General features: G+C 40.1%; 1 protein-coding gene and 1 pseudogene across 1 annotated transcript in view; one reads left to right on the forward strand and one right to left on the reverse strand.

Moving 5' to 3' along the window:
* LOC149230005 (nuclear pore complex protein) overlaps nucleotides 1-12,330 on the reverse strand; it is a 396,423-nt gene that overhangs the window by 290,106 nt on the left and 93,987 nt on the right. The window lies entirely within an intron of this gene.
* On the forward strand, nucleotides 16-689 carry LOC149230008 (uncharacterized; annotated as a pseudogene).

Genomic DNA, 12,330 nt, shown 5'->3' on the forward strand with positions numbered 1-12,330 from the left:
GCCCTCCCCTTACGCATGCAAGCCTTCCGCAACAGAGCATCGGGCCATTTTAAACAACCACTACCTTCTCTCAGACGGGCATTTTCTCTTTATGATCAGATCAATGTTTTAAACTGGTGTACCAGAAGACCAGATTCGCATCGAGAGGTGCACTGTCACAGGATTTATTGCCAATGGAGTTAAGTACGAAGGCTCATTGATTTGTGTAAGCAATTTGATTCTTTCATGGCGTCCTAAACAATTTGGTAAGGTAACTCCTGACAGTTTGTCAATCTTCCAGCTTATACGGCCTGTTGCAGAGACACTGGTGCTTGGATGTGGAAAGCGAACTGAGCTAGTAGATCCAAGCATTAGAAATTTCCTTCGATCCAATGGCATCAAATTGGAAGCTGTTGATTCGTGGCATGTAGCATTGACTTTCAATTTTCTTAACGAAGAGGGTAGAATGGTTGCCGCTGCATTTTTGCCATCAGATGTTTCTCACTAAAATATGTTGTCTCTTTTCTTATAGGCAATTTAAAAGTGCTTCTCGAACGAATTGGTAATCTCTATATTGTGTTGGAGTGCTAAGCCTTTTTGGCGTTTACTAGTGACTGCCACATTATCGATATGCTGGTTACAGATGAACTATGCAAAGCATCTTTCAAAAGTAGTGCATTCTTATAATTATCTCGGAGGAAGGTCTCTTTTGATTTTTTTTTTTTTTTTTTTTTTTTTTTTTTTTTGTTTCCAGCCAGAATGTTGTTATAACATGCATTCAAAATTTGGAAGATAGAAGGTTCTGTCGTTTGCGATGTTATTGGATATGCACATTTTCTGATATTATATACTATGGAGCCAGTTGCAATCTGTGCATGCTACGGTTGTAAATTTTCTACAGTATTTTTCCCCATAAACTTGACATATTTCCAAAAAAAAAAAAAAATTTGCCCTCATTCATTTACATCAAACTTCATAACACCAACTACTTCCCCAAGAAGATATAAAAGCCTTTTCAAATGTTTTAAATCAATTTTCCTGTAAACCAATAAAAACATTTTGAAAAAGTATTGCACAATCAATGAATACATTGCATGGGGACATGCAATATTTCTAGTTGGGGGGAAATCAAAGTATGTTGGATTTTTATTTTTTTTTGTGAATTTATGGGCAAAAGTTAGGATGCATATACTAACAAGTGAAATGAGATTGGTGTTATGTGTAGGACAACGAGAAGCTTATGCAAAAAGCTCAACATTACGATGTGATACCTTTTTCATCCACAATTAGAGTTATTTCGGAAAATAATTAAAAAAAAAATGGACATTTCATAAATTCTTGAAAATGAGCTAATTTGTTTTTGAAGTCACTTCATACAGGAATGATCGATGGAGATGGCACACGAAGATGACAATTTTTATGCAGGAATGGTGCTAAGTTTTTCAGAGTATGCAAAGTGATTCTTCGAAATCACAATGAAACATGCATCATTGGACGCTTGAAGGAACAAATTCTTCACTGCACATATCATGACATTTTCCACTACACACCTTTCGCGTCATGATTACTTCCCTTTTTCCTTCCACATACCTAGACCATCCTTGTGTTGCAGCCCATCTTCCATTTCCTTATCTTTCACGACTTCATGCACACCTATTTTTCTGAATCGCATACATCCCTTTATCCTTTTCAGTTTATTTTTGCCTTCTAGTTTGCCTTCTGAATAAAACTCATTCCCTTTCCATGATTACATTGCCTTGATTTCCTAGCCATGCTGATCCACACTGCTTGTCCGTGGGTTCTTTCCATTTGTAGTCCTACCAAATCATTTTGTACAAACTCGTGTTGACTGATGTGGGATTCCTTAAGGCCCACCTTTCAACAAGTCTTGCCTCATCGACATCAGCACCTTATCTGGGAAATAGACTAGAGTTCATTTTGAGTACCTAGAGGCTTGCATGCCTTAATGGCAAGTTCTCTCGCTGGCGATCATGGGAATACATCAATGTCCCTTGACCTTCAGATCTTGCAAGTGGCTCGACCTCGACACATCCATTCGCACTTCGCAAGATGTACTCCGGTACCTTGGCACTCATTGACATCAATGGTGAGTTGCCTTGCATTGGTTAACGGCATACATCAATGGCCGGTAATCCAATGATTTCTATTCATGCTCGACATTGACACATTCATTCGCATGTTTAGAATTGTACCATCAGGTTTGTAGCGGGTGAAGACTATACACTTTTTCATGACTCCCTCAGCAGTTACAGCAGTATGCATTCTGATCTATGAGAGTACCACAGTACCACTTTCAGCATTTATCTTTTCCATGATTCAGCATCAGCAGTTCAGATTCCTTCATTTCCCAGGATCCAGTTACAACAACACCAATCACATTTTCCTGATCCAGCAGCAGCAGCAGCTACATTCCTATTGCATACTTCGTCATTCTTGGGTAAGTAGAGGTATGTTGTTTTCTAATCTTTAATCATGCAATTCCTTATATGCTAACTTGAATATTTTGGAAAATTCCCTCACCATGCTACATTTCCTTTCATGCGCCATGTTAAGTTGCGTGCGGACATGCAACCAATTCAGTTGAGGGGGGGAGAACTACATTCATTCCATTTCTTCACCACTATCACTCCATTTACCATTCACCAACATTTATTTTCCGATGATACTTTGTTGCACTTTGTTTCATACGCAATATTGGCATGCTTCATTAATATTACAAAAGGGCTTTCTTATGCACATTATGATTTCCAGTGAGTGTTTACATTATTGAAGAAAAGAAAACAGAAAATGAAATGAATGTTGTTAACACAAGAACCAACATTCTTTGTATTCATGGTTGTCACACAAGAACCAACCATATTCATGGTTGTCACACAAGAACCAACCATAAAAAAATGTAAATTGTTACTAATGTCTCTCACATATCCTGGAAACATTTAAGACATCATCATGTAAAGCCAAAGTTCAAGATGCCAAATGTTCTTAAAAGATACCCATGCATGGTTGCATGAGGACATGCAACAAGTTCAGTTGGGGAGGATGTTGGGACTCAGAAATGTCATATTTTCATCCACCTTTTTCTTCACTATTCCTTACATTTCATTATCCCATTAACCTGTTATCATATCACTTTCATACATACATTTGGGTTTCACCTTCTTATTTTCCATTTTATTCATTTTTGTATTTTAAGTGAATTTATGATTAATTATTAGAAAATGTACATATTTTTATATATATCTCAAGAATATGTGAGTTTTGTGATGTGTAGGAAATATGTGAAGAATTAATCCTCCACCATATCAAGGAGATAATTATGCAAGCCTTTTTCTAAGGAGAAAATCATGGAGGCATATCTTATCCTAAGGAGAAAATCATGGAGACATATCTTATCCAATTCCTAAAGGAGATAATTAGGAGAAAAGCATGGAGGATTTGGTTGGCATATCTATCCAAGATATGTGAGAGATTTGTGGGATCATGTTTGAGAGATTTGTGCGATGATATCTTGTAATAACGGGAAACTAGTTGAGAGTGCTTGAGAGAATATTTGATATGTAATTATGGAAAGGTTATCTTCCTCATGTATATAAGAGAGTGCTCTCTCTTCATTGAAGGGATGAATAAGGAATAATAGAGAATGGAGATTAACTTTGATTCTTTTATTGTTACGATTTGTAATTTAGTTATTGTAATATAATTTAACATAGTTTCATTGTTGTGAGCTCACATATGTTGTTGCCATTCACTTCTTCACATGCTGTATCGCTTTTCTTCTATGCAACTTCCTGCTTTCATAGTTAATGTTTCAATGCCTTCTTAGATTAATTTGATTTCAGTAATTTAGATTAGATTAGATTAGATTAGTTCCACTTCAGTCTTGCATATATATTGCATGTGTCTCGTAAGTCTACGGACTTCGGATTGACAAATTAAATAGTTGGGTAAGTACTACAACAGGATTAAACAAACATAGTTTCACCCAACACCCATTAGGAGTTTAGGAGACATTGGCACATCCCGAAGCCCATTATGGAAGGGCAGGCCATTATGAATTCCCCACCTGTGGTCCATGATTAGGTAAGCTCATTTACTCGATTTCTCTAATGACTTGTTGTACTGGAAGCCTAGGGGACAGATTGGATCTTATGCAGGATTGCAGATGGTTTCCATTTGGGGTTTGGTCTCCCTATACAGGGTCCTAATCTTCAAAGTGGGCTACAGTGGCACATATAGGGTGTGCATTGAGAGCGATGGGCCTCCACAGCGGCAAAATGCACTTCATGGATCCCTACAGCCATTCAAAGATTGCTCGTGGTTCACTTATTGGACGAGGAGGATGCACCTGATCCATCATGCCCAATTGGCTCCAAATCTAAACCATACACTTGGCAGATGATCCAAGTCTTCTACGATGATGTGGCATCTCCTACATTATCATCCTAGCCTACAGGCATCTTCGATTTGTTTGCAGACCCATGAGGACACCTGTGTGCCCCCACAGTCATTTGGAGCACCACAGGTTATTACAAGGGGCCAACCCCTTGTCCACTGCTTTTGAGGATCCTTGTTGGGTCCCTATAATACTAGTGATTACCCCATTACTATTGTAGTTATACCCCTTATTTATATTGTTGTGCCCCTATTACCCCCATGTTGTTATTTCTGTGCCCCATAGAATCCCTCTATTGTTATTTTTGTGGCTTTATATTATTATTGTTAGGTCGGCTGGATTATATTGTGACTCCTTAGACTCCTATATATAGAAAGGAGGTTTTGTCATTTGTATCATCGAAGAATTGTTCATTTATGTAATGTAAAGGAGGTTGCCCCCTCGAAGAGGCTGAATTCTAAGGCGTTGATCTATCTTTTCTATCTTTTCTTGAGCTGGTTTCATAACATTTGGTATCAGAGCTTTGGATTCTAGGGTTTCGCTGCTCTAAACAGGTCATCGTGGCATTTTCGCTATAACTTTTTTTCTGTGACGTTTCAGAAGTCGCAAAAAAAACCCATTTGAGAAGAAATCGCGTTGAACCTTGGGTCCGAATTTCAGAGCTTTTCGCGTGATATTTGCGGAGATATGATCTGAGGAGGTTGGTCTTTTTGCAGACTCCTGAATTACATTCAAAATAGGTGACCTGGGGAAAATCGTCATAACTTTCTCTCTGGGGATCAGATTGAAATTTCGTAAGAAGGTACAGAAAGAGGACGAACTGTAGTTTCTTGTATGCATGTTTCAGATTCAAAGGTTGAATCAGTGACTCGTGGTACGTCGTACAAGTTCGCTCTACTGAACTAGTCTAAAAGCAAGTCACTGTGGGAGATTTCACATAACTCTTCCTTGGAGAATCCAATTTGGGTCAGACTTGTGGCATTGGAAAGAGGACGCAGAAGGCTACTACAGGTCGCAATTTCAGAATTGGATGATCTAAAATTACAGAGATACATCAGATTCAATATCAGGCTTCTATAAAGTGAAAAAAAGTGTGTAGTTTTTTTTAAATTTTTGTGTAAGCTTGGTTTAACGGAATTCAAAGGGCATAGTAAAGCATTATTATCAGTAACTGATGCCCCGAGGAAAGAAAATGCAAACACCTAGTAAGGAACCTCAAAGATCTAGCATGACTCATGAAGAAGAGGAAGAAATGCTACATGATATATCAAAATTACAAGAACAAGTGCAACAAATGTCACGCTCACAAAAGCTAACAGTAGCTAAGATAAGTGGCGTGGAATCTAAGATAAAGGGCATGGAAGCTAAGATGGATGATTCGAAGACAGATTTGAAGAGAGACATGGAATACAGATTTGAAGACAGACATGGCAAATTTGAAGACAGATTTGACAAATATTCTGCAAGAAATACTTACTAATGGTGAAAAGGTTGTAAAGGAAACTCATGATGTGAACAAAAGTAATGTTAATCATGATTCCATAGACGCTAATGTTGGATCAAAGACCCACCATATTCCAAAAATCGATATGAGGAAGTTTGATGGCAAGGATCCCGCCACATGGATATTACAGATGGAGCAGTTTTTCGATCTCAATAATGTGCAAAACACACAAAAGGTACGTATGGCAACTGTATATTTGGAACAAAATCAGTTTGTATGGTATCAATGGCTTTGCTCTCGTAAAAAATTTATCACTTGGGCAATTTTTACGGAAGAATTGATAGCACATTATGAAGATACAAAAAGTAACACTTTTTTTAGTCAATTGATAAGTCTCAAACAAAAGAGTTCAGTAATGGAGCACATTGAGGAGTTCCAAAAATTGAACATAAGGGTAAAAGATATTCCAGAGGAGCATAGGATTGATGTGTTCATAGGGTCTTTAAAGGATAATATCCAACATGATGTTCGCCTTTGGGAACCTGATTCATTAGAGAAGGCATTCAGGTTAGCAAGAAAAATGGAAAGCAAAATTATGGCAACCAGGAAGCATACCACTCACAACTATAAAGACGGAAGTGTTGTTGCCCCGAGTCTTCCACAACCTATAAGGTTGACACCACAACAATTGGAAGAAAAAAGAGCAAAAGGGCTTTGTTACAGTTGTGATAGCAAATACACTAAAGGTCATAAGTGTGCTGAGAAGAAATTATTCAACATAGATTGTGAAGAGGAAGAAGAAAAGGAGCAAGAAAGGTCAAAAGAAGAAGATATACTCCAGGAACAAAGCCTAGATGAAGAACAAATAAATCCGACCATATCTTGTAATGCATTGGCGGGAATTACCACTCCTCAAACCATCAAGATAGAAGGACAAATCAAGAAGAAAAAGGTAATAGTGTTGATTGATTTAGGAAGCACCCACAATTTTATTCATTGTAAGGTAGCAAAAGAATTGAATTGCTTCCTATATCCAGCACCAGAGTGTCAAGTGATGATTGCAAATGGAGGAACAATAAATTGCTCTGGAAGGTGCCATAATATCAAGCTATTCATGGTAGAATATGTATTGACTAGCCCAATGCTCTCCATTCCAATGGGAGGTGCTGATGTTGTACTAGGAGTCCAATGGCTACAATCCTTGGGTACAATAGCTTTTAATTTTCAAGAACTTTTCATCAAATTTTCTACGGAAGGAAAGGAAGTTGAATTAAGGGGTATTGTAGGGAAACCAGGAAAGATAATCAGCTCTAATGGTATGACAAAGCTTCTAAAAAAGGAGCAAAAAGGTGTAATTGCACAATTATGTTCGCTAGATGTTTCCACATCAGAATCATCTATTTCTCCAGATCTCCAAAAAGTCCTGGACAATCATTCCAAGGTATTTGAGACTCCAAAAGGTCTCCCACCTATGCGTGATCATGATCATGCTATTCATCTGATTCCAGGAAGTGTTCCTCCAAACATCAGGCCGTACAGATATCCCTATGTCCAAAAAAGTGAAATTGAACGTATGGTTGCAAAAATGCTAGAGGCTGGTATAATTCAACCAAGTCAAAGTTCTTTCTCTGCTCCAGTAGTATTGGTGCACAAGAAGGATGGATCATGGCGCATGTGTCCAGATTATAGGGAGCTCAACAAGCTCACTATTAAAGATAAGTTCCCCATTCCTGTCATTGATGAATTACTGGATGAATTGCATGGATCAATTTACTTCACCAAGTTGGATCTTCGTTCGTGTTAAGTTATGGTATGTTCTATGCTTATAACAGTTTACTTCTTTTTCTTATTATATTCCACCGATTAGCAATTACATGTACATAAAGTAAAGTGCAGATAGAACATTAAACGATCGACAGAAAACAAGCCAAGACAAGAGACACAAGATGTGGCGGCTAGCCAGGGACAAACCCCACAATGTGTGGGGAAACCCTTTGATCAAATCTTCTTTTATCTTCAATAATTCAGCAAACAGAAATAGCACAATAAATCTGATTCATATCAGCAGTAGCAAACCCTAAATCAGTAGCATCAGCATTAGCGGCTTCATTATCAAACTAGGGCAGACCATATCTCACAAACCGACAGTCGGATTGACTTCATTCCACCACCAAAAGTTTCGGCTTCCAGAGGAGATTCAGATGAACCTATGGCGCAGTTCAGATGAGGAGATCTTCTAGGCCACGCAAGTCAATCTTTACTTCTGCAGTTGCAGCTTCAGTTTCAGCAGTTTCCAGCTTCAAACTAGGGCAGTCGATATCTTGCAAACCGTTCGTCGGATTGACTTCATTCCACCACCAAAAGTTTCGGCTTCCAAAGGAGGTTCAGATGAACCTACAGCGCAGTTCAGATGAGGAGATCTTCTAGGCCACGCAAGTCAATCTTTACTTCTGCAGTTGCAGCTTCAGTTTCAGCAGTTTCCGGCTTCAAACTAGGGCAGTCGATATCTTGCAAACCGTTCGTCGGATTGACTTCATTCCACCACCAAAAGTTGCAGCTTTCAAAGGAGGTTCAGATGAACCTACAGCGCAGTTGCAAAGACGAGATCTTCTAGGCCACGCAAGTCAATCTTTACTTCTGCAGTTGCAGCTTCAGTTTCAACATCTTCCGGCTTCCCATGTGTGAGAGAGAGAGACCCATTTCAGTGCAGAAGAGAAGAGACTCATATCTGCGCAGTAGAGAGAGAGAGATGTGATGAGATGAGTGAGTCTAAATGAGGAAAAGTCCTCTTATATTTATACACAACGTTGGTGGGTGAATAGATGCGACTGTTGGGCTTCTGAGCCTACATGAGTTGTAGGTCGGCTTGATAATAATTCCATAATCAAAATAAATTCATATCTCCATGAATACTTATCGGAATTGGATGATCTTTATATCAATCCTACACCTCTCGACGAGAGGAATTGAATAAAAATATTATTAGCCATGAATAAGATGACCCACATGAAGTTTTGCCCTGGTTGCCAATTTTAACACTCCCTCTCAACCATGGAGAACTTCATCTGCAATCTGTCTATCGGTCGTTACTATTCATCCATCAAATGCACTGCCTTGTACAGCCTGACCGTTGCGCTGCTCTGCTCTATTTTGCCTGTTCTGCTTTGTCTTGTTCTGCCCTGCACTGATCTGTACTGTTTTGTTCTGTTCTGCTCTGCTCTTGCATTGTTCTGTTCTACTCTGCTTTTGTCTGAATTATGAAGAAGAAGAAATGATCGAGGATGTATCATACTGACTCAAAGTCAGTCTCAGAGTATGTACCACTGCTCCCAGACCAGTCTCAACCAACCCAAAGTCAGCGTCATAGTGAGTACAACTCCAATGGTCCCAAACCAATATCATCCTCCACTGACTCAAAGTCAGTCTCAGAGTATGTACCACTGATCCCAGACCAATCTCAACCGACCCGAAGTCAGCGTCATAGTATGGTACAACTCCTACCACTGGTCCCAAACCAGTATCATTGATCCCAGATCATCCTAGCGTAGGGAATACGGTAGTTACAACGATGCGTCCATCGGTACTACTATGGTCCCTAACTTCATTTCCCTGCTCATTGATCAGATGAGAGGTACTTCCCATGAGTCCCAGACTGCATGGGTAGGATGCCTCGACAGGAGAACTAATCAATCTTGTCCTCACAGGAGAACACATCAATCCAGGCCTCACAGGAGAACTAATCATCCTGCTACACAGGAGAGCGAATCATCCTGTTCCACAAGAGAGCGAATCATCTTGTCCCACAAGAGAGCGAATCATCTTGTTCCAGTGTGCACCACCAGGGGAGGGTGAGTCACCCTGTGGTCATATGTTGCTCCATTAGGAACCGCAAGCCCTCAGAGCTCCCAGAGCTCAATGTATGCAACATGCAGGACCCTTGTACAAGGGTTTCTTGCCGACTCCAAGTCGTTTGGGAAAATCACATATTAGATCTTTCCTCGGGGCTTTGACAAGGTGTATCAACCTGTACATCATCTTAATGTGATGGAGCTTCCTTGCTCATCGACTTACCATATCCCAGATGATGTCTATCTGCTGGAGCAATTGACGAATACGGGATTCCTCAATAATCGAATCCCACCTCTGGTTGTTACAGAGAATCACAGTGGTATCCAATGTAAATCCAAACAGCTCACTGAAGAGCTTTCGCAACCAGACTGCCTCACACGAGGTTATGCTAGCAACAATATATCCTGCTTCAGCAGTGCTCAAAGCCACCGACTTCTGCTTCCTGCTCATCCAGGATATCGAAGCAGATCCCAAGATGAAACAGTACCCGGAAGTGCTCTTACGGTCCACCACACTGCTTGCCCAATCAACATCAGTCTATCCAAGTAGTCTCACATCTCCGGCAGTGTATCTTAATCCATGAGAGATTGTGTCCTGAAGACATCTCAGAAGATTCCTGGCATCAATCCAGTGAGGCTCAACCAAATATGAGCTCACAATGCTAACTGCAAAACATATGTTCGGACGGAGGTTCACCAAGAACATCAATGCGAATGAGTTTTTGAAACTCAGAGGCATTTCCCAAGTCTGGTCCGACATCACTACCATATAACTTCTAAAAGTTAAGATCCTCGAGGTAGTCACAAGCTTGCAGTCCATCATACCGAATCTTTCCAATATATTTACCACATATTTTCCTTGAGATAGGAAAATTTCCCTTGGCTTCTGCCACACTTCAAGTCCTTGGTCCTTTATTTCAAATTCAGAGGCCAGCTCCCTCTTACATTTGTGAATGAGAGGGTCTGCACCTGTTAGAAAGAGGTCATCCACATACAATACCAGTATGAGAGGCTTGTCATCTTCAACCTTAAAGTAAATGTTAGGATCGGCTTCACTCCTAGTGAATCCCAGCTTCATCAAGTAGCTATCGATCCTCTCATACCATGCTCGGGGTGCTTGCTTCAACCCATAGAGAGCTTTCTTCAACCTGCATACATGAGATTTTCGATCATAAATCTCAATCCTTCGGGTTGCTCCATGTAGACCTCTTCTTTGATCGAGCCATGCAAGAACGCAGTCTTGACATCCATCTGATGTAGGTTCCATCCTTGTGAAGCGGCAAGGGCTATGATCGAGCGGATGGTCGTATATCTGGCAACAGGTGCAAATATCTCATCATAGTCTATACCTTCCTTTTGGGAGAAACCTCGAGCAACAAAACGAGCCTTATACTTTTCCGTGCTTCCATCTGCTGCATGCTTTATCTTGTAAAGCCATTTGGAAGTAACAACAGTCTTGTCCTGGGGTCTGGGAACTACTTCCCAAACATCATTCTTTATGATAGACTCATATTCTTCGGTCATAGCATCCTTCCATACTTGATGCTTGACAGCATCTGAGAATGATGAAAGCTCATTTTGTATGATCGTGCTCATGATGGTCAGGTATCCTTGATACCTATGGGTTTCTTACTTTCACGAAAGGTTCCTCGGGGTGCAGCATGTCCTTCAACATCATCAAGTAACCCCTTAATCCATGAAGGCCTCTACCTAGAAGAGGAAGGCTCATATGGAGGAGGATCAATCGAATCCATGGGTTCTTCTACATCAGGCATTGATTCATCATCCTGGTTCCCTGGTGTCGGCTTCTTGAGAGCTCCTCAAAGTCGGAAGATTGATCACCTTGCTAAGAGCCATATCTTCGTCAAAGGTGACATCATGACTAATTATGACTTCCCTTTGACCAGCTACATAGATTCTATAGCCTTTAGTATTTTCACCATAGCCCACGAAAATTCCCTTCTTTCCAGATGCTCCCAATTTATTTCTTTTCTCTTTCGGCACATGAAAGTATACAAGGCTTCCAAAAAATTTAAAATGAGAAACATCAGGTTTCTTACCGGTGAATTTTTCTTCAGAAATCTTGGAACCCAATGCTTGATGAGGGCATCGATTTTGTACATATACGACAGTGTTTGCAGCTTCAGCCCATAGAAACTTAGGAAGACTTTGATCATGTAGCATGGCCCGGACAGCTTCCATAATTGTGCGGTTCTTCCTTTCTGCCACACCATTTTGTTCAGGAGTATATGTTGTAGTAGTCTCCCTCTCGATGCCAGCCTCTTTACAAAAATCATGGAACTCATTAGATTCATATTCAGTCCCATTGTCAGTTCTTAAGATCTTGATCTTCTTTTCGGTTTGATTCTCGATTAGGGCTTTGAAGTGTCGGAACCAAGGGAACACTTCATCCTTCTTTTTCAAGAAGTATATCCAGGTCTTTCGAGAATGGTCATCTGTCCTCTTCTTTGATTTCCCGCATTCCTTTTTCCTTTGTTGTTGAATTTTCCATTCCTTCGATTACCATGAGAGGGATTTTGATCATTGTCACGGTGAGAGTCCTTTCTATCAGGGCATTCCCTTGCATAGTGACCTGCTTTATTGCAAATGAAACATCGTCCTTTTCTTCCACCCTTAAATCCAGC

This window comes from Pinus tabuliformis, chromosome J (assembly GCF_031772625.1).
Source record: "Pinus tabuliformis cultivar Carrire ecotype Pingquan chromosome J, CPIR1, whole genome shotgun sequence".
NCBI classification, from domain to species: domain Eukaryota; kingdom Viridiplantae; phylum Streptophyta; class Pinopsida; order Pinales; family Pinaceae; genus Pinus; species Pinus tabuliformis.